We start from the raw sequence: 22,491 nt of genomic DNA on the forward strand, positions 1-22,491 counted from the left end.
AATTTGCCCGACAGCGGTAACAGACACTTGAACGGCTAACTTTGGACCCTGAAGATATTCTTGTAACCTTCAACGTAGTGCTCTTACTTCCAACGATTTCAGTTAATGAAGTTACGATCTTCAGTACGCGAAAGAATTAAAAGGTCACTTTTCCGAAGTGTCAATTTTCCCCATTGCGACGCAGAAAATTCAGATGGCTCTGAGCACTATGGGACTTAACATCTGAGGTCACATGTCCCCTAGACTTAGAACTACTTAAACCTAACTAACCTAAGGACATCACACACATCCTTGCCCGAGACAGGATTCGAACCTGCGACTGTAGCAGCAGCGCGGTTCCAGACTGAAGCTCCTAGAACCGCTCGGTCACAGCAGCCGGCTGCGACGCAGAAGTTTAGCTCTAACGTGTCTGAACTCTTCCTCTGGAATTGGTTCCGGTGACACTTCAAACAGCAAGATGTCGACACGTGCGAAAGAAAAGACCACAGTTCAGTTCAGAAGTTCGTGTGACGTGTAAAGTGGATTGATGATGTTACACTAGCACCAGATTTCACCACTATTCTACCTTACTCCACCGTGGACGTGTCATACGATGGGAAGGTGCTCAGCCTGTGGCGTTAATGCCCACATCTCTGCCCACGTTTGTTATATTTTTTGCTGCTGTTTTAATGCACAGCAGAGGGAGGTTTTTGGTACTGGAGGCTAGCGAGTACGTAGGATCACCAGGCAGACTCATGGAACGACGCTCCAGATGGTCACATATAGTAGTGAGAACGGCCGGGCTGGCAGAGAGAGCAGAGAGAGAGAGAGAGAGAGAGAGAGAGAGAGACAGAGAGAGAGAGAGAGAGAGAGAGAGAGGTGAGGGAGGGAGGGCGGGGGGGGGGTTGATCCATCTCCCACGCTGAGCGCCCAGAACCGAAATTTTTGTTATTCATATTTACTGATTAAATATTAATTGTTACGGTGCTCGCTTATTTCCAAGTCCGTATCGATCTTAGTGCTCAGTTTTCACTCACAAGGGAACCTCCCCATCGCACCCCCCTCAGATTTAGTTATAAGTTGGCACAGTGGATAGGCCTTGAAAAACTGAACACACATCAATCGAGAAAACGGGAAAAAGTTGTGTGGAACTATGAAAAAATGAGCAAAATATATCAACTGAGTAGTCCATGTGGAAGATATGCAACAACAACGATAACGCAAGGAAGGGAGCGTCGTGGTCTCGTAGTTGGCGTGAGCAGCTACGGAACGAGAGGTCCTTGGTTCAAATCTTCCCCCGAGTGAAAATTTTAATTTTTATTTTCAGTTTATGTGACAAACTATTATGTTTTCATCAATTTTTGGGAGTGTTTATCACATCCACAAGAAAACCTAAATCGGGCAAGGTAGGAGAATCTTTTTACCCATTCGCCAAGTGTACAAGTTAGGTGGGTCGACAACAAATTCCTGTCACGTGACGCACATGCCGTCACCAGTGTCGTATAGAATATGTCAGACGTGTTTTTCTGTGGAGGAATCGGTTGACCTATGACCTTGCGATCAAATGTTTTCGGTTCCCATTGGACAGGCACGTCCTTTCGTCTACTAATCGCACGGTTTTGCGTTGCGGTCGCAAAACACAGACACTAAACTTATTACAGTGAACAGTGACGTCAATGAACGAACGGGCAGATCATAACTTTGCGAAAATAAATAATGTAACTTTTTACTCCAGGGAAGATTTGAACCAAGGACCTCTCGCTCCGTAGCTGCTCACGTTAACCACCAGACCACGGCGCTACTGAGCCTGCGCTCTCCTTGATGTTGCCTATGTTGCACATGGGCTATTCAGTTAGTATATTTGGCTTATTTTTTCATAGTTCCGCACAACTTCTTCCTGTTTTCTCGATTGATCTTTGTTCAGTTTTTCAAGGCCTATCCACTGTACCAACTTATAACTAAATCTGAGGGGGGTGCGATGAGGAGGTTCCCTTGTTAGACGGCGCTTTGTCGTCGATGGGGAGGTTCCCTTGTTAGACGGCGCTTTGTCGTCAGGCGGTTGTTTCCGTGTGTGATCGCTGGCCGGAGCTTAACTGGAGGGGTGTGAGGAGGTGAGAGATGACTGCCTTGGCGTGAAGACAATTCGGCTCGGCTGGGGTTGTTTGCGCCTGGACGCCGAGTGGGGCCCGATCGGAAGACGCACCGTGATTTTACGGTTAACAGTGTGGACAGCGGCGTGCTGTGCCGTTTAACTTGATTCACAAGGGGAGCAAAATCTCGCCTACTGTAGTTTGTCGAGCCTGAGTTTGAATTACCTTCTATGTGCAGCGGGATGTCATTTCGTCGTCCTGTCTCTCCGTCGCTGGGACTTCCATCCTGTTTTACCGTCCCATGGACGTATATCGATGGGGTACGCTGCTCTCCGTACTCTACTAGACGCTGGTGATGGAAGTGCACCGTTCAGCTTTATGTTTGATCTTCAAGTGCATAGTTTTCGAGTGGCACTCCTTAGAGTTTGCCTTGCGCAGTTAGATTGTCTTGTGGTGCTTCCGCTTTCCGTTAACGAGGGTTAAGCTTAAGCTTGATTCGGCACTCCGTACGACGCTTGGCACCTCAGCAGGTGGGTCGGAGCCACCTTCGCGACTGAACGGAAGCCTTTGGACTGTGAGGTCTTGTGTTTTTGCGCCGGCCGCGGTGGTCTAGCGCTTCTAGGCGCTCAGTCCGGAACCGCGCGACTGCTACGGTCGCAGGTTCGAATCCTGCCTCGGGCATGGATGTGTGTGATGTCCTTAGGTTAGTTAGGTTTAAGTAGTTCTAAGTTCTAGGGGACTGATGACCGCAGATGTTAGGTCCCATAGTGCTCAGAGCCATTTCATTTCTTGTGTTTTGCATATTGTTCATAAATTGTTGTTTTGGTATTAAGTTGGCTGAGGTTTCTTATGGATTTCCCGGCATTTGGTCTGTTGTCCGGCCCGGGCTAGGTGTCGTTATTTTGAAAGTCGGTTCTTGTTTTGGCTTAGTACGATTTTGGTTTACTGCCTGGTGGCTCTGGTAGTACGCCGGGTCGCTGTGGTTATGTTGCATTTTGTACGGGGCTGCGTGCTCGTAGCCGTGGAGTACCATTTGCGTGAACTGCTTCCCTGGGGAGTACTGATCGGGCCATTCTTGGTCCTCTGCTGTATGAAATGATTTTATTATTATTTTAACGTAACAACATCACTTAAATGATTTAGTTCTTGTTGCGTTAATTGCAACTTGGGTACTGAGAAATTTAGTAGTGTAATTACGGAAGATTTAATAGTGGCACATGCCCCTTTACCTGTTTCGTAATCTGTTAATTACCGAAAGACCTTAAGCTCATAGTCATGTGATGTGATTTTCTTAAATTACTGTATTTTTATGTCATACTATTGTTTGTTTTTTTTTATTTGCTGATCACTGGTGTACTGTTCCAAGTATTAAAGTGTTTCAGGTAGCTATTACTTGGGTGGAACGCGCGGAACATCAACGGAGAGAGTAGTTGCGTGCCTTACGTGTCCGTTGTTGGCGCGGCCTGGTGTCCGTTGTTTCTTTTGGTGCACCTGAGTTAACTATTGTGTTGCCTCCTCCCTTGCGACCCCGTCGTGTTGTTCTCATAAATACTTCCTTCAAGGCATTTTAGTTAATTTTATGCCTGTGTTATTTTAAGTTCTTATATTGGTAAAATTGTGCGACCTTCATTATGCACACTGTCATAGCGGAGTTGATGTGCCATTGTAATTTCTTAAACTCCACTGTGTGTGCCCTTCGTGATGCATATTTTTGTTATAATAGATTTGAGTATGCCAATTGTAATGTCTCATATATCATGATGTGCGTGTGTAACGGTACAATAAATGGATGATTGTTATTTCTGTTTTTGGCGCCCTTCATGCCTCCTTTCTTGTCCCTATTGGTAAGCTATCTTTGTACTTGCGTCGGTACCCCCCATCATTAATATACAGCACCAACCACTCTGATGATTTTATCTGCAGTGAGAATTTCTTAATAATAATTTCAGTGTCATTCAATTCATCATGGAATGACAATTACAGATTTTAGTTACAGTCAGGACTTACTGACAGAAAGAATTGACCAACCACAAGTGTGCCCCGAGAGGGCAGACTCCGAACTGCTAAGATAGCACACTACTAGTCTACCATTGGTTTCCGAGGAGCTGATACATGAATCCGTGAATAAAAGCTGATCTCATGTGAAGACTGAACAGTTTGTTGAAAAACTGCCTCGGATGACGTACATGAACAATGTTGTGTTGATCCGAGGCAGATTGGTTTCCTAGGTGACAACGTACGAACTAGTCTGTGAAGTGCAACTCCGCGTCCAATTAGCATTTAAATTTGCGTCGGGAAACGTATTTGTGTTATCTCAAGTTGATTCTAAGATGGTGTGAAGTACTGTTGTAACATTTGTCGTGCTCGGGAACTAATGATTAATGGCCGGCAATCTAGTTATGAATATTAGTTTCGCGATTAATGAAATAAAACACAAGTAGTTGGCATCCTAACATTGAGCTATTCTTATTACGCTTAACATTTAAACCTATCCACTTGTCGCGTTGTTATGCACTGTTCATTGCACAATCGTTAGAGCTCACGCTCGATGGAGAAGCAAGTTCGCTACAATTCAGTTACGAGAAGCAGGGGCGGACGTACTAGACTTTCATCTGTAAATCAAAGGTAGCATTAGTATAGGTCCCCGTGTAGGCATTGTGGCAGACAACAGGTCGAACATTCATTCACTTGTGTGCTGTGATACCGTTGCAAGCCCTCCTCACCCATTCTCCTGTCGCGTCTCCGATGGCGGTCAGAACAGCAACGCAACGCCCAATGTTGAAACCATATGGTTTTCTTGTATAGGACCGAGGGAAACATTTCAGACACACCGCCGTTCTGAATAAATACGAAGAGGCCTCAGCTGATGACAGAAAGGGCAACAATGACAACACGCCCTTCGTTGAGGCGTTATACAGCCTTCGTTTCACGCCCTCGTATGGCGCCATCAGGGAACGGTGGACGGCGGCGGGGGGTCGGGGGGGGGGGGGTGTGGGGGGTTGTGGATGAAATGAAATGACAATGAGTCCCTTTAAGACCGCACTCCCCCCAAGTTGGGTAACGCCCTTGGTTGTTTAGCACTTTAAAATACACCCATACACCCCTTGAAAGACATCACTTGACCAGTTCCTAGACGCCTGTGGGTGGGCAACCCCTTCGACACCCGACAGCTGAGCAGTGCTACACTGCTGCTGTAGCAGCTGCTTACGTGCATCCGGAATCTGAGGGGTGTGACAGGACTTGCCCGCCCGCAGCTGCCTGCGAACTGGTCAAGCACTGACGCTCTACAGTACATTTTTGAAGTCCTGAACGAAGTTGTGTGGATTGCACCATACCTGTTGCCGGATTGGGTTGTTCCCAAAGAACCCTCGTTGCACCTTCTCGATCACGCCACAATATCGCGTGATACAAGAGAGCTGGAAAAGCATGAACATCCTTGCACCTTTGGATCAGGTTCATATTTCGTCCAATGGTTTTTGTGGCTCCACCCTGTACACCAGAACGAAAGTTGATGTCACGGTACACTACAAAGTGTCAGATCACGCCCAATGGGTGTGCAGTTCCTTGATGTCCTTCGAGAAGGGTTGAACCGCCCAGGAGCTGTCAACTGTATCAAGAGTTGTGAAGAACGTCGTTGTGTAAAACGTCTGAATGCACACTGTTTCTTTCGAAAGCAAAATGTATGTAAATGAACGCCCTAAGAGAAGGGATGGCTTCATTGACGCAATTTATCCTACTCAATGAGCCCTTTCCGTGTTGATTCTTAGCGGGAGTGTGTCTGGAATGTGTCCTCGGTCACCCATACGAAAACCACGTGATTTCAACACTGGGTGTCACTGTTCTGACCTCCATCGCAAAGGCTTCAAAAGAAGGAGTGAAGTGTGGGTATGAGGGTGTGTGATGACCTTCCCATCGAGTGACACCCCCACAGCATCGTTCGGCAAATCTGTGGCGAAATTTGGTGCCAATATAATATTATTGTCCCACCTTAAATCTCACATAAACATCTGAGCTCTGGCGTTTGTTTCGCATGTGTGGATACGTTGCCGTTTGAAGCGTTGTTAAGTACGAAGGTAGCTTTTCAAGGAGTCACGTTTTTGGGCTGTTACAGTGTTACAGAGGAAGGATGTGGGCATCCTTGAGACAAATTTCATACTTTTACGTCGTAATGTGAGACAATTACGGGGTTTTAAAAACGTGACCCTGTAATTCTTTAGTGCAGTGGATTAGGAGGTGTGTTTCCTGTGGATTTGACTGATCTTTTTTAGACATTACCTTACTTCTACTCAGTTCCAATTGAATGATGAATTATATACGCAAGTCAAAGCTGCCACAGAGGGCAGCCCAATGGATCCTGCGATAGCCATTTTTTTATTTCAGAAAAATTCGATGAATTGTAGAAAAGCAAATAAGAAACCGTATCGATGGTATAAGTTTGCGGGTGATACGTTTACGTTTTGCTCACAGAACAAAGAGCGCCAGAAGAACTATTTCCTTATTTAAACGATTGGTAGAAATACCGTTATACCGTAGAAATGCAAAAAGAAAACGGAATATCCATCTTGGATGATTCACTTATGAAGAAGACCGATGCAAAGTCGAAACTAACAGTCACGCATGCAGACAGGTTTCTATGTAAAAACTCCAATCATCATCCACAGTACAGTACGGGTGTGTTTAAAGGCATTGTCAACAGAACCAAAATAATTTGGACGACGTTAAATCTACGCCCCGAAGCAAGCTTTCAGAAAAATGGCTGTGCAGGAAAAGAAGTAAATATAGTCCTGTGAGCCGATAATCCTTGGTCGAAGGTGAAAGTTAAAAAGAAACTACAGTTTCTCTCCAATGTATTAAAGGCGTAGCTGATCGGATTGGTAGGAGTTTACACAAATAATCATCAAACAGGAATTTAGATCAACAAAGATCTGTAAAGGACAAATTCCCTTCGTTGCCGACATATCGAGTGTACAAAATTCTGTGTGTGTGTGCGTGTGCGTTGGCGTGTGCGTGTGCGTGTGCGTTGGCGTGTGCGTGTGCGTGTGCGTGTGCGTGTGCGCGCGCGGTAAGGCTTACATCGGATCTTCAAAGAGAAACGCTGAAAGGGTGGTGTTTTATTTGACCACCAGAGGGCATAGTTTTCTTATCAGACCCAGTAGGGTATACAACTTGGAAGAACGTCGTCAGATTTTCATCGGTCAGCGTGACGACAGTTGGTTGGTCGTTCGGTCGGTCGTCTCAATGACGACGTGTATTTCGATCGGTTCCTTCCTGTGAAGAGAGGTTGGTTGTGTTACCTCTGCATGGTTGGGTCAGAGCCAGTGTCTCCGGGACGTCGTCCGTCCGAAGGAAAGTGAATGGGAGACGCACCAGCAGTGCAGTCGCGACGGAGCAGCAGTCCAGTTGGCATGAAGCAGCAAGCAAGCCCACGTCGTGCGGAGTCGGACTGGAGCCGCTGGTGGCGTGCACGCATGTTGGAGTGTGAGGCGCTGCTTGCGAGTGCTACGAAGTTCGTCGCCCACCGATCTTGGACATGAAAGTTGAGGCCTCGCTTAACTTACTATCGAGCTTCAACTGCTTACATTTCCTCGTTTGATTCTGTGTGTCGTTGTATTGAAACCTTGTGGTCGTTTTGCCGGCTGCGTGGAGCGGAACTTATTTGGTTGATTGGTCGGTCGGCTGTCTCTCGGTTGAGCTGCCTACCGATTAAGAGATTGTAGGTCATGCTCCCTGTCTCGCCTAAATGGGTGTTAGTGCTACAATTCCAGGCCAAACCTTGGAACTTCTGAGCACCGTGTCGTGTCTGTTACATAGTAACTTCCCTGTTTGAGTTTTAGTTATTTGGTTGATGTGTGGCATTCAGCCGTCCGATTAAGAGATTGTAGCTCATGCTCCCTGTCTCGCCTAAATGGGCGTTAGTGCTACAATTCCAGGCCAAACCTTGGAACTTCTGAGCACCGTTCCGTGTCTGTTACATAGCAACTACCCTGTTTCAGTTTTAGTTATTTGGTTGATGTGTGGCCTTCAGCCGACTTTTATATACTGAATTAATGTTCCTGTCTTGCCCTTAAGGCATGAGATTGTTGTTCTTATAGGGGCCGTCAGCCGAATTTTAAATCAAATCTTTTAAGGCCTTAAGTTGTTAAACTATTGTGTTCATGTGTGGCCTTCAAGTCTACAAGGGAGACTGCATTACGCACTACACACATTGTAACTGCGTACCATCTGTGCTTGTCATCCAAGAACATTCTGTGTCAACCCACGCAATAGGTCAGAGACCACCAGTAGGCCGACTACCGAATTAGGATCCCGTGTGTAGGCTATAGCTAACACCACGACACGAACGGCTGCATTTAGGGTGATTCCATGACTGGGAAGCATGAGCTGTTGATGAAGAGCATCGCATTGCTTCAGTCACTGTTATGAGTTACCACAGATAACAGTCGTAGACGACAATGGTAGCAATCTGGGCAGAAATCCCATTCTTGCAATGTTTTGGAGACGCAGAGAGGTGATGGTGTGGAGAGTCATCGAGTAATGCGTGAGGTCAGGCGTGGTAGTGATTGACGGAACTCTGATAGCACTGAAGTACATTACTGACATGCTGCATCCTCACGTGTCACTTTTCATGCAACAGTACAATGAGCACTCACACATCACGCGTGTGTCTATGTGAACTATCTGCGCGATGCTGAGGTACTCCCACAGCCAGCAAAATTCCCAGATCTGCCCTCAATAGAACATGTGTGGGACGAGGTCGTTTGTCAACTGTAGGTTACTAACGAGCATTTTCAAAAGTTGTGATCGAGCTTCCCTCAGGCGAGAATACACCAGCTCTGTGACATCCTTCCCATCCGAAGCGGGGCGTACATCTAGCCCAGAGGGGGTGCAACTTCATAGTGGTGCGAGGGCTCTTGCGTCCAAATTCTTAGTAAATGTGATTCGATTTTGGGATCAGTGAAATAACATCACATGCCCCCTAAACCCATGATGTTTCATTCCGTTTCCTCCTCCCCAACTGGAGTTTTTTGTTAGGGAGAGTAGTTTTTTCGTCGGACATACCTCTCTGGAAAAGCAAATGTTGTTTAAATAAGAAAGTAATATGTGGTGTTCAAAAACTCTCCGCAGTGCCGTATCACTGTTAGCCGCGCGTGCCGTATGTCGCAGTGAATATACCGAAACGAAACTCAGTGAAATACAAGTTATTAATTTATTGAATATTCATTTTTACTTACAAATTTTCACTTTAAATGTTGAAAGTGTCCCCCCTGTTGTTGAATACACAATTCAATTCGTCTAATCATGTTTCCAAACACAAGCTGTAACATTTCTTCTGTAAGAGAAGCAGTGAAAGTGGATATTGCAGTTATCAATTCATCGATGGATCTTGGACGGTTTTTACAGACAGCTGCATTCGCTGCAACCCCAGAAGAAAACGTCAGGTGGTGTTAGGTCAGGCGATCGTGGAGGCCAAAGTCCCTGTGAAATTATGCGATCACCAAAAACATCAGCAAGCAGTGACATTGAAACACGAGCTGTGTGCGCGGTCGCACCATATTATTGAAAATAACCGTTCAGTATTTCACTTAACTCAAGTTCTCCTATGAATGAGTACTCAATATCACTGCAGTATCGTTGTGTGTTTATTGTTTCGTTGAAAAAAATGTGACCCACAACCCGACGTCTAGAAACTGCAATCCAAACTCCTATTTTCACAGAATGAAGTGGTTCCTCATGAATACACAATGGATTTGCAGTACTCCATACACGAGAATTTTGCGAGTTCATGTACCCGGATAAATGAAACCACGCCTCATCAGTGAAAAAAGTTTATTAAGCATATCCCTTCCATTTTGTTGAACGAAATTTTTGAACCATTGACAATAATGCAGTCTCTTCCATGATCAGTATTTTTCAGTTCTTGCACGAGTGTCATTTTGTATGGTGGAAGTTCTTCTATTTTCCCTACAGCTGTGTGGGCCGTTCCGACACTAACATCGATTTCCTGGGCGAGTTTTCTTAGTGACTTGTTCGGACTCATCGACATTTTATCGGAAATATCGAGTAGTTTACCCTCAGACAAAACGCTAGGACGACCACTTCTCGGTGCATCTGTCACTGAACCAATACTTTGAAATTTGTTACTCAAATCTCGCACGGTATCACGATGTGGGAGTGTTGTCTCCGGAAAAACTGAATTAAATGTTTTGACGAACTGAAATGGTGTATTTACCACCAGCTTTAATTACTTGTTCAACTGCCGGCCAATGTGGCCGAGCGGTTCTAGGCGCTTCAGTCTGGAACTGCGCTGCCTCTACGGTCGCAGGTTCGAATCCTGCCTCGGGCATGGATGTGTTTGATTTCCTTAGGTTAGTTAGGTTTAAGTAGTTCTAAGTTCTAGGGGACTGATGATCTCAGATGTTAAGTCCCATAGTGCTCAGAGCCATTTGAACCATTTTTTAACTTGTTCAACTAAAAACATGCGTTCTTCAATGGTTAGCATTTTAACAGTGACAAAAACGAAACAAACGAGCAAATGAACTGAACTTTAAACGTTCACGTCAACACGTAACGACACCCACCAACGATACTACTGACGCTGGCAGATATAAACGAAACAGTGGAATGTTGGGAGAGTCCACTTGAAGGGAAGTAGCCCAGGCAGGCGAACAATCATACGGCACGCGAGGCTAACATTCATACGGCACTGAGGAGAGACTTTTTGAACACCCTTTAGTAGGAAACATCAATCACTAAGGAAGTTTGAGGGAGGCCTGGAGTATGAGGGTTAATGTGACTGCCGGGTTCTAGCTCCGATCTGGCATATCATTCCTCCTCTCTGCCCGAAGAGACTTCGGAAGGCTCCGACGGTACCGATCGACCGCCGTGTCATCCTCACCCAATAAGCGGAGGGGGATGGGTTAAAGACGACGTTCTCCTGGCCCCTGTGAGTTTTCGTGACCGGATTCGCTACTTCTCAGTTAAGTAGCTCCTCAATTGATCTCACAAGAGCTGAGTACACACCGCTTGGCAACAACGCTCGGAAATTCCCAACGACCACTTGTCCAAGTGCTAGCCAAGTCTGACAGCGCTTAAATTGGGTGATCTGTCACTGTGGCAAGGCCTTTGGCAAAGACTAGTATTAGACATGACATTTTTATGAGTGAGGCATACGCACATTGGCACTTTGTAAGCCGTCTCTCTTCCATCCGCTGACTAGTAACACTATTGATCGAAACGTCTTCCGTCATCAGGATCTTAACGAAGTACATCCAACTCACTGCGTTTCCGCGGTCCGGTACCAGGGTCGCTTATCATGTAACTGATGACAGTGTATAGGTATCCCCGTATTTACAGTCCGCAACATTACACACGTTTACACAGCCCGCAGGCGGTCTTGCTATCGCGATTCAATTCGCCGCATTAGTTAGCGGTTTTGGGCGACCGTAGGATAACGACCGTAATTATCGGTTCGAAGCGGCAGTGGCCGGTGCAACATTTATTGTGTGCTGATAGTTTCTGGGGGAAAGCGGGAGGCGGGTCATCAAGATGTGTGCGTTGTTTGCATATATCTTTAATACGTAATTTCCATCCGCACCTCGCGCCGTTCCCCGAATATTCTCTATGCGCCACTTCCGCTGGCGCCATTACGCTATCGCCCAGCAGTCATATAAGCGGTCGCAGCGCAATCAACAGCTATCGCCACCGCCAGCGCAACGCAACGGCAACGGCACACACTATTTCGCGGATTAGGCGACGAACGTAACGCGTTCCGTTCGGCCCGACGCCAGGAGCTGGCGCTCGATTCCGGTCGCGAATTGGCGACGATTACCAGCGCGTTTGACGTCAGCCGCGCTTCGCTCATTATTGATATGGTAATCGGTCCGTTATTAGCACGTAATGACGCTGCAGCGCGTTTTATTGCTGCCTTCTCTCTCTCTCTCTCTCTCTCTCTCTCTCTCTCACCCCCTCTAAATTCGCAGGATGGCGCTAGTTTAGCGCTGTGGAGCTCATGCGCTGTCAGCCGTTCTCAAACGGAATTACGGATAACTGCCGCGTTTTAATATTAAACCGCCTGCATTATGCAGCCTCACTCCCCGACTAACTTCCCTCCCTCCCCCCACCCCTCCACTTGTCAGAATACAGCGCCCTTGCACGGGTACAGCAGAGACTTAAACGCCCAGGCCGCTCCACAGACAAGTCCGGCGCGAACACTGCGAGAATTTCCACACTTGTAGTAGAGTTCATTCATTTCAGCTCTAACAGGTGGTTCTTGGGTTCAATTACAGCGGCAATTTAAGCTCGGACGACGGCAATCAACAACGGTGCCAAGCGTTCCATCCTTCGTAAGGCGGATTTGCACCTGTTGTGAGGACACCTTTACCGACCATCAACCTAGCAGCTCACTGCCGGCGGATTTCGTGAGTGTCTGCGGGGTTAGCACTTTGCACCAATGGCCGCGTGCGCCCTGGTAGACCGTATAGAGGGTCGTCCATTAATCGTGACCGGGCCAAATATCTCACGAAATAAGCGACAAACGAAAAAACTACAAAGAACGAAAATTGTCTAGCTTGAACGGGGAAACCAGATGGCGCTATGGTTGGCCCGCTAGATGGAGCTGCCATAGATCAACGGATATCAACTGCGTTTTTTTTTTTTTTTTTTTTTTTTTTTTAAATAAGATCCCCCACTTTTATTACAGATCGGTGTAGTATGTAAGGAAATGTGAATGTTTTAGTTGGACCACTTTTTTCGCTTTGTGATAGATGGCGCTGTAATAGTCACAGACGTGTAAGTACGTGGTATCACGGAACATTCCGCCAGTGCAGACGGTATTTGCTTCGTGATATTACCCGTGTTAAAATAGACCTTTTACCAATTGCGGAAAAGGTCGATATCGTGTTGATGTATGGCTATTGTGACCAAAATGCCCAACGGGCGTGTGCTATGTGTGCTGCTCGGTATCCAAGTGACCGGACCGTTCGCCGGACAGCTACGTTATTTAAGGAAACAGGAAGTGTTCAGCCACATGTGAAAAGTCAACCACGACCTGCAACAAATGATGATGCCCAAGTAGGTGTTTTAGCTGCTGTGGCGGCTAATCCGCACATCAGTAGCAGACAAATTGCGCGAGAATCGGGAATCTCAAAAACGTCGGTGTTGAGAATGCTACATCAACATCGATTGCACCCGTACCATATTTCTATGCACCAGGAATTTCATGGCGACGACTTTGAACGACGTGTACAGTTCTGCCACTGGGCACAAGAGAAATTACGGGACGATGACAGATTTTTTGCAAGCGTTCTATTTAGCGACGAAGTGTCATTCACCAACAGCGGTATGTAAACCGGCATAATATGTAATATTGGGCAACGGAAAATCCACGATGGCTGCGACAAGTGGAACATCAGTGACCTTGGCGGGTTAATGTATGGTGCGGCATTCTGGGAGGCAGGATAATTGGCCCCCATTTTATCGATGGCAATCTAAATGGTGCAATGTACGCTGATTTCCTACGTAATGTTCTACCGATGTTATTACAAGATGTTTCACTGCATGACAGAATGGCGATGAACTTCCAACATGATTCATATTCAGCACATAGCTCGCGTACGGTTGAAGCGGTATTGAATAGTATATTTCACGACAGGTGGATTGGTCGTCGAAGCACCTTACCATGGCCAGCACGTTCACTGGATCTGACATCCCCGGATTTCTTTCTGTGGGGAAAGTTGAAGGATATTTGCTATTGTGATCCACCAACTGACAACATACGTCAGCGCATTGTCAATGCATGTGCGAACATGACGGAAGGCAAACTACCTATTACCAACTGTTCGTCTAAAATTGTGAGCCATATGTTTGTGAATTTTACAGCGGCGTCTGTCACAAAGCGAAGAAAGTGGTCCACAGTAACATTCATATTTCTTTACGTACTACACGAATATGTAATAAAAATGGGGGTTCCTATTTTAAAAAAAACGCAGTTGATATCCGTTTGAGATATGGCAGCGCCATCTAGCGGGCCAACCATGGCGCCATCTGGTTTCCCCCTTCAAGCTAGACGAGTTTCCTTCTTTGTAGTTTTTCCGTTTGATGCTTATTTTGTGAGATATTTGGCCCGGTCACTATCAATAGACCACCCTGTAGTTTCCCTAAGTGAGGAGAGGGTACGCGCTCGGATAACGGGAAGTCCTGAGTGTGGTGTAAAGTTACAATTGCGGAAAGGAAGTAATAGGATCTTGCAATAAGTAGTGCCCTTTTTTTAAAAAAAAATTAATATACATAGACAAACGTACTTGTAGAAGCTTCACATTTGATATTTCGTCTGTGCGCCGGTGAAGTTCCGAACCGTTCTGGCAGATGGCAGAGCCGTAGTACAGCGTTAAAATGGCGTCTACATACGACTCACGTTATAGGCAGCGTGCTGTTATTGAATTCTTGCGTGCAGAAAAAGAAACTGTGATGGACATCCATAAACGTGTGTGTGTACGCAGTGTATGGCGATGTTGCAGTTGATAGGAGTGCAGTTGGGCGATGGGTAAAGAAAGTTACAGCCTTAGGAAATGCAGAAACAGGGATTAGCCACGCTCTGGACGTCCTGTCACAGCCACTGCTCCAGACGTGCTGAAGCGTGCGGATGCCGTTATTCGTGCCGACCGGCATCACAACTCGACAATTGGCTTTACAGTTGTCGCTCAGCATTAGAAGTGCGTCTGCAATGATCGAGACTCTCGGATATTAAAAGAAGTGCTCACGATGGGTTCCACGAATGCTCACAACGGACCACAAAATCCAAAGAAAGGCCATCTCATCTGAATTGTTGGAGCGTTTTGAGACCAACGTATAGGCCTTTCTGTCACGGATCGTTATGGAGGACGAAAGCTGGGTGCACCACTTTGCACCGGAAACAGAAATGCAGTCCGTGGAGTGACATCATCCTCATTCACCACAACTGAAGAAATTCAAGACAAACCCGTCTGTCGGAAAAGTCATGGTGATAGTCTTCTGACATTGTCATCTACATCTACATGATTACTCTGCAATTCACATTTAAGTGCTTGGCAGAGGGTTCATCGAACCACAATCATACTATCTCTCTACCATTCCACTCCCGAACAGCGCGCGGGAAAAACGAACACCTAAACCTTTCCGTTCGAGCTCTGATTTGTCTTATTTTATTTTGATGATCATTCCTACCCATGTAGGCTGAGCTCAACAAAATATTTACGCATTCGGAAGAGAAAGTTGGTGACTGAAATTTCGTAAATAGATCTCGCCGCGACGAAAAACGTCTTTGCTTTAATGACTTCCATCCCAACTCGCGTATCATATCTGCCACACTCTCTCCCCTATTACGTGATAATACAAAACGAGCTGCCCTTTTTTGCACCCTTTCGATGTCCTCCGTCAAACCCACCTGGTAAGGATCCCACACCGCGCAGCAATATTCTAACAAAGGACGATCGAGTATAGTGTAAGCTACACTGGACTCGCATACGGGAGGGCGACGGTTCACCATCCTTCCCTAATCCGATGAGACCGATGACCTAGCTGTCTGGTCTCCTTCCCCAAAACACCCCCCCCCCCCCCCCTATAGTGTAAGCTGTCTCTTTAGTGGACTTGTTGCATCTTCTAAGTGTCCTGCCAATGAAACGCAACCTTTGGCTCGCCTTCCCCACAATATTATCGATGTGGTCTTTCCGACTGAAGTTGTTCGTAATTTTTACACCCAGGTACTTAGTTGAATTAACAGCCTTGAGAATGGTACTATTTATCGAGTAATCCAATTCCAACGGATTTCTTTTGGATCTCATGTGGATCACCTCACACTTTTCGTTATTTAGCGTCAACTGCCAACTGCCACACCATACAGCAATCTTTTCTAAATCGCTTTGGAACTGATACTGGTCTTCGGATGACCTTACTAGAGGGTAAATTACAGCATCATCTGCGAACAACCTAAGAGAACTGCTCAGATTGTCACCCAGGTCATTTACATTGATTAGGAACAGCAGAGGTCCCAGGACGCTTCCCTGGGGAACACCTGATATCACTTCAGTTTTACTCGATTTGCCGTCTATTACTACGAACTGCGACCTTCCTGACAGGAAATCACGAATCCAGTTGCACAACTGAGACGATACCCCATAGGCCCGCAGCTTGATTAGAAGTCGCTTGTGAGGAACGGTGTCTGAAGCTTTCCGGAAATCTAGAAATACGGAATCAACTTGAGATCCCCTGTCGATAGCGGCCATTACTTCGTGCGAATGAAGAGCCAGCTGCGTTGCACAAGAACGATGTTTTCTGAAACCATGCTGATTACGTATCAATAGATCGTTCCCTTCGAGGTGATTCATTATGTTTGAATACAGTACATGCTCCAAAACCCTACTGCAAACCGACGTCAATGATATAGGTCTGTAGTTCGATGGATTACTCCTACTACCCTTCTTAAACAATGGTGCGACCTGCGCAATTTTCCAATCTGTAGGTACAGATCTATCGGTGAGCGAGCGGTTGTATATGATTGCTAAGTAGGGAGCCATTGTATCAGCGTAATCTCAAAGGAATGTAATCGGTCTACAATCTGGACCTGAAGACTTACCCGTATCAAGCGATTTGAGTTGCTTCACAACCCCTAAGGTATCTACTTCTAAGAAACTCATGCTAGCAGCTGTTCGTGTTTCAAATTCTGGAATATTCCATTCGTCTTTCCTGGTGAAGGAATTTCGGAAAACTGCGTTCAATAACTCCGCTTTAGCGGCACAGTCATCGGTAACAGTACCATCGGCACTGCGCAGCGAAGGTATTTACTGCGTCTTGCCGCTTGTGTAATTTACATACGACCAGAATTTCTTCGTATTTTCTACCAAATTTCGAGACAATGTTTCGTTGTGGAACCTATTAAAGGCATCTCGCATTGAAGTCATTCTCGTGGATGTGATTCCAAGAGGTTCAACCATCAGTTCAAAGGCATACGTGAAGACTCTTGATAAACTCAAGAACCGTTTCCGACGTGTTCGATCGGTCAAGAAGACAGCAGAAATCTTGCTCCTACACGATAATGGACGGCCACACACAAGTCTGAGAACCCGGGAACACATCGCCAAATTGGGTTTGACATTATTGCCTCAACCACCCTACAGTCCAGACCTGGAACCCTCGGACTCCCATCTCTTTGGGCCGCTTAAAGATTCTATACGGGGAACACACTTTGAAGATGACGAGAGCGTCAGCCATGCAGTGAAAACATGGCTACTCCTACAGCACAAGGGCTTTTACCAGCAGGGAATACATGCTCTTCCACAACGTGCACTTACGGCCATAGAAAGTGATGGAGACAACGTAGAAAAATAGGACTTGTACAAGACATGTTGCAGTATATTTTCACCAAATTCTGACTCTTGGCAATAAATCTTACAAGAAAAGTGGAGCACTACTTATTGAACGACACTCGTACGTATGCATACTTGAAGAATTAATGGATTCAATAAAATATTTGGGACTGGTCACGAAATATTATTGCGCAGTTATTTCTGAATAATTACGGGTCCTTAACGAGTTGCACACCGCAGAGTGATACTATTGCCTATGTTTCCAGAATGAGATTTTCACTCTGCAGCGGAGTGTGCGCTGATATGGAACTTCCTGGCAGATTAAAACTGTGTGCCCGACCGAGACTCGAACTCGGGACCTTTGCCTTTCGCGGGCAAGTGCTCTACCATCTGAGCTACCGAAGCACGACTCACGCCCGGTCCTCACAGCTTTACTTCTGCCAGTATCTCGTCTCCTACCTTCCAAACGTTACAGAAGCTCTCCTGCGAACACTGCAGAACTAGCACTCCTGAAAGAAAGGATACTGCAGAGACATGGCTTAGCCACAGCCTGGGGGATGTTTCCAGAAAGAGATTTTCACTCTGCAGCAAAGTGTGCGCTGATATGAAACTTCCTGGCAGATTAAAACTGTGTGCCCGACCGAGACTCGAACTCGGGACCTTTGCCTTCGCGGGCACGTGCTCTACCATCTGAGCATCCATAACGGTACATAGCAAATTAACTTATTGATATTTATTTATTTATTTAACTGGCACGATTAAGGCCATCAAGCCCCAACTTACGTCTAATCAGACACTTGACGTATCTTTCGTTAGAGTGATTACAGTCAACATGTAAGTTACACCTAGTATGTAATTTTATACAACATCGAATGGACTCTGTCATGGAAAGATGGATATGGAACGAGAGTTAGAAGAGAGAGAAAGATAGGAAAGCGATAAAACACAATTAATTAAGATAGCCTGAAATGAGACGGTAAGTGACGTGCCTGGCTGAGGAATGAAAAGAGAAATGACGCTGAGTGGGACAACACGGGAGCATTTCCTTCACTAGAAGTATATAACGAAATAAAAATTGGCCATGTACGTTAATTTTATGGGATACGTTATAAACATCGCAGAATGAAATAATTCAGCTTCTCATTATTTCGTCGAAAACAGACATGTTGAGAGCATGGCTGCAATACTGTAAAGTTTATAGCTGAAACAGCAACCTGCCAGAAGTATGGCTTAAAGTTAATTCTAATGAAATTGTGACCAGTTTAGGAATTTTTTTTAGAATAGACAGGTTTTTTGTTCATTACTTGGTTTACGATAAATTTTTTCCTTGTGACCTCTGTTAAAACATTTATGAAAAGGTTTTAAAAGTATTGAAACGTGAAATCTGGTGAAAACTCACGTGCTGTGTGCTACTGCTCGACGAAATCGCCCCAAGTTTTTGTTGTGAATTTTCAAGTTGATGCAATTGTGGTTGTGCGCTAAGCTAGTGATGTTCAATTGTTTGAACAGCGGCTTACACCATACTATTATCTGTTTAATGGCAGCACACACGATAAACATTCACAAAACGTGGCCCAGCTTCACATGATTAACGTAAATAATGTTTTAAAAGATCTTACAGTCCTAAAGATGTTGTGTTACAAGAGTTTAAATATTCTGCGTGGTTAGGGTTACATATAGAAAGGTTATATACAGACAATACCAAACAATGTCTAGAGTACGTAATCACTGTGAGAAGCTTCTTCTACTATAGTAATAAAAGCCAAAACTAGACACTGAATCTATGGTTGCATTTAACATTATAAATAGTTATGTTTTAATACATCATACTATGGATATCACTTAGATACTAATGCAACAGTAACGGTATAACTTTTCGAGTACTATGGCTATCTTGGACTATGTGAATATCATTTTAGTTAAAAAGATGAGAAAATCTCTCGGAAATTAGTTAGGAAGAAGGTGCTGGATGACTATGTGTACACTGAGAATGAGATCCTACCTGAATAGCTTCCGAGAGGTCTTCTCATCGTTCAAACGAACATATTTCCATAGTTCAAGACAGCAGTAGTACATTAAAAGTTACACCTTCACGATTAAATTCATACCTACATGATATCCATAGTCTAATGTACTAAAACATTACTATTTATAACGCAAAATGCAAACATAGATTCATACTTAGCTTTATCACTATAGAAGAAGTCGCATCTTATTGTGCTTAAGTACTGTACACTTTTTTTGGTATTGTCTATATATAAACTTTCAATGTGTAATCCTATCCAGTCAGCACATTTGAAACTATCGTAACCTAACATTTTTATGACTGAAAAATCTTTGAAAACATTGTTTACATTACTCGCATGAAGCTGGACCACGCCTTGTGAATATTTATCACGTGTGCTGCCATTAAACAGATAATATTATGGTGTAAGCTTGGAACAAATATATCAACTTCAAAACTCACAGGGTGATTTCGTCACACAGAACCATAGAGCACGTGAATTTTCACCAGATTTGACGTTCTAGTAACTTTCAAAACCTTTTCACAAATGCTTTGATGGAGATCATAAGAAACATATCGATCATAAACTTTATCAAGCAGTAAACAAAAAACTTTGTCCTTCCTACGACAGAAAACTAACACCGGGTACAAAACGAGGCCCCAGTAAGAAAACGAATCGAAACGTGTAACAACCATCTGAAGACGCATTTATAAAAAAAAATCCGAAACCGGTCATGGTTTTCAACCAAATAAACCTTGTTAAACCATTGTTGCAGCTTGCTGCTGTTTCAATTATTAACCTTAATTTGGCCTCTCCTGAAAACTCCTCACTGACACTGGGACATACGGTAAAGACAGCTGTAGTAGCCGGGGCTACTTAAGGGGCTGCTTCGTTTTATTCTGTTGGAGGGTGCTGTAGCCTAGTGGAAACAATTAACATAGACTTGTTTAGTTTTGTCACTGACATTCGTAGCGACAGTCGAGATTGCTGTTTTTCAGTGAAATACTGTGTGTTTCCTCTGCGTCTGATGAAAGGAAAGTGACAAATTCGTTTGCATGAGTCAAAAACTTACATATTGTGGTAGCAAAACTTGGCACTTTAGATTTCGAAAACACATGTTTGTGAATTGCCGCCATTATGTAATTCCGTTTCCAGACAATATTTACCGTTATGGCGTCCAGTCAAGCAGAGTGCCCAGTCGCCTAGACAGGCCTAGTGGTCATATTCATGCTTTACCTGAACACGTATTTTGTAAGGTGTTCACCTCATTTACAGACAATGGGTATGATAATAAGACAGCATCAAATTATTTGAGAAAATCACTACACCAATCATAGCATTCCCAAGTTATGCAACAGACACTGGATGCTGTACGAAGATGTATGTACAACCAATAACGAGAGGAAAAATTCGTTAACGGTATCTTTGACATGGATCAAAGACATTATGGCGTATCAGTAACTGGTTTACATCCCTTATTTCAGCTTGCTACCACACCCACTCAAGAAAGAGAAAAAGATGGCGGACTGGGACTGGATGACACAGTTTTGGAACAGACATCCAAATGTAACCATTAGAAAACCAGATTTCACTTCATCTGCGTCTTATTCTCCTTTTCGTTGTCTCTGGTCACTTTGCACTACCAACCAGGAGAATTGTCCATTTTGCAGACCTTCAGTTAAGCTGACTTTTCTGCTTCAAAAATTTGATTTGAATAATAAAATTGTTTTATAGTTACAAAACATATGCAGTTTATGCAGATATACCTGACACGCCCAACTGTCACATGATCTCTCAGAGAAACAATATTTTCCTCAGGCTGTCCACTCTACCCAGCTTTTCCTACGTGTCACACGATAGATTATCAGAGAATCAATGGAAATTAGCTGCATGTTATTATTGGGTGGCAATATTCCACTGGCAGAGGAAATCCTGCTAACGCTTTGCAGAATTCTTATAGTTACAGCTTCCACCCGTAGGTTGTGTTGTCCTCAAGTTTCAATGTTAACCTCTGTACTGTCGAATGGAATTAGTTTGCTCCTGAAGGTAGGCAACTCATCAAACAGCAAAGTAAAGTGGGCTGCTGTCGCGCCTTCCCTGACTGCCTCAATGAACTGCGCGGCCGTATTGAAGCTTGGCGCGACATAAGCGGCACTGTCCGTCTGATCGGTGCCCAGGTAGTCAGCGACCATCTCCGACTCGACTTGTGTCATACCCCCAAGGTGACCTACTACGACACGCCGTCCATCCGGCCTGCTGTCTCCGGCCTGCAACGAGACATCCAGGAGGAGACTGTGTCCACGGCAACGGTGAACTGGAGAAGGGCCTCGTCTACCGCGTCGGCGCGGGACCATCTCGACTTGGGGTTCCGAGCCAGAGAGCTGGCGATACTAAGCGCCCTCGTGCTGCAGAGCTGCTGTTCGAGCTACAGGATTTTCGAGAGAATGACGGCGCAAAGGCCGATGCCAAGGGTCAATGTCGGGTGACGGTGCTGGACTATCTCACTCCCTGACTCCTGGGGACTCCGCAACAGGAGGCAGAACATCGATTTTGAGTTAAAATCTTTGACAGATGCTCTGTTTACTGATGTGGGTGTGGCCGTTGTTTTATAGAACCCCGGAGGTACTTGTAGGTAACCTCTGTGCGTCCCATTCCTCCTCCTTCAAAAAATGAAACAGCGGGAAATATTTTCCTTCGTATTGTTGCTTCTGACTACGAAATAAATTAAAAGAACTACACAAATCCATGTCTATCGCTTCGAAAAAAAGCTGTTGGTGAAAAGATTAAAAGAAACAGGGCATTTAATCGTGCTGGAAGTTCAGAGTAGCTTGTTACAGGCGTAGACGGCAGGAAAGGACACTGAGTTTTCGGCTGTATTTGTTTCGGGGATGGACACGGCTAACGTAATAGGTAAGTAAGACATTAGCTTTAAGTCCTCACGATCTCTGATACAAGGTATTGAGGAGCGTGTGTACTGAGAAGATGATGAAGTACACAGTGTGTTGTGGTCACGTAACTTGTCTGGCGGCAGCCAATCTTGTTGGTCCCGTTTTGAGACTGTGTTTGAATTATGTATAT

The sequence above is a fragment of the Schistocerca americana genome, chromosome 10, assembly GCF_021461395.2.
Source record: "Schistocerca americana isolate TAMUIC-IGC-003095 chromosome 10, iqSchAmer2.1, whole genome shotgun sequence".
Lineage (NCBI taxonomy): Eukaryota > Metazoa > Arthropoda > Insecta > Orthoptera > Acrididae > Schistocerca > Schistocerca americana.